Genomic DNA, 653 nt, shown 5'->3' with positions numbered 1-653 from the left:
GCAGGTTTGTGTGTTTTATTGTAACTTTCATCAAGCCGAAGCAATATAATATATATGTTGTGTCTTTTTCACAGCAGAGGATACTGCATAGGAGCTAAACTGATTTCCATTCATTGTGAACTACAATTTATGAATGCCAGTTATGTCCACAAAACCAACATGTTTTGAGACCAATTAAGTATCTGATAGTAGTAGATATGAACTGCTTAAAGTTGACTAATATATACAGTACATGTTCTACATCTATTGATTTTCCTGGAACATGGTGGCTGAGATGTTATTGAGTTCTTCCACTATATTCAAAATATAACTAATCCCTTACTAAACTTGCTTTCCAACAGTAAATATATTAAATACATGTGATAAAGGTTATTTAAAGGTCAACAAATGTACAAAAACCAACCCAAATGTGATTGTAGCATTGGAGTGAAGTTAAGGGATTAAGTGAAATATTTCACAGGTAGATCACAATATTACATGTTGACAATAAAAACCAATGCATCTTTCACCCATTCAAACATACCATTAGATGGCTGCAGAAGGTAAGGAAAGTAAATAAAAACATATAAATAATAAAATAAACTAATATTATTCAAGGAAAGTTTTGTAATTGTATATTTACATACCTATTTTACAGACCCTTACAGCTTTGT

Source organism: Trematomus bernacchii, unplaced genomic scaffold, assembly GCF_902827165.1.
Source record: "Trematomus bernacchii unplaced genomic scaffold, fTreBer1.1, whole genome shotgun sequence".
Taxonomy (NCBI): Eukaryota; Metazoa; Chordata; class Actinopteri; order Perciformes; family Nototheniidae; genus Trematomus; species Trematomus bernacchii.
This window is presented reverse-complemented; position numbering follows the sequence as displayed.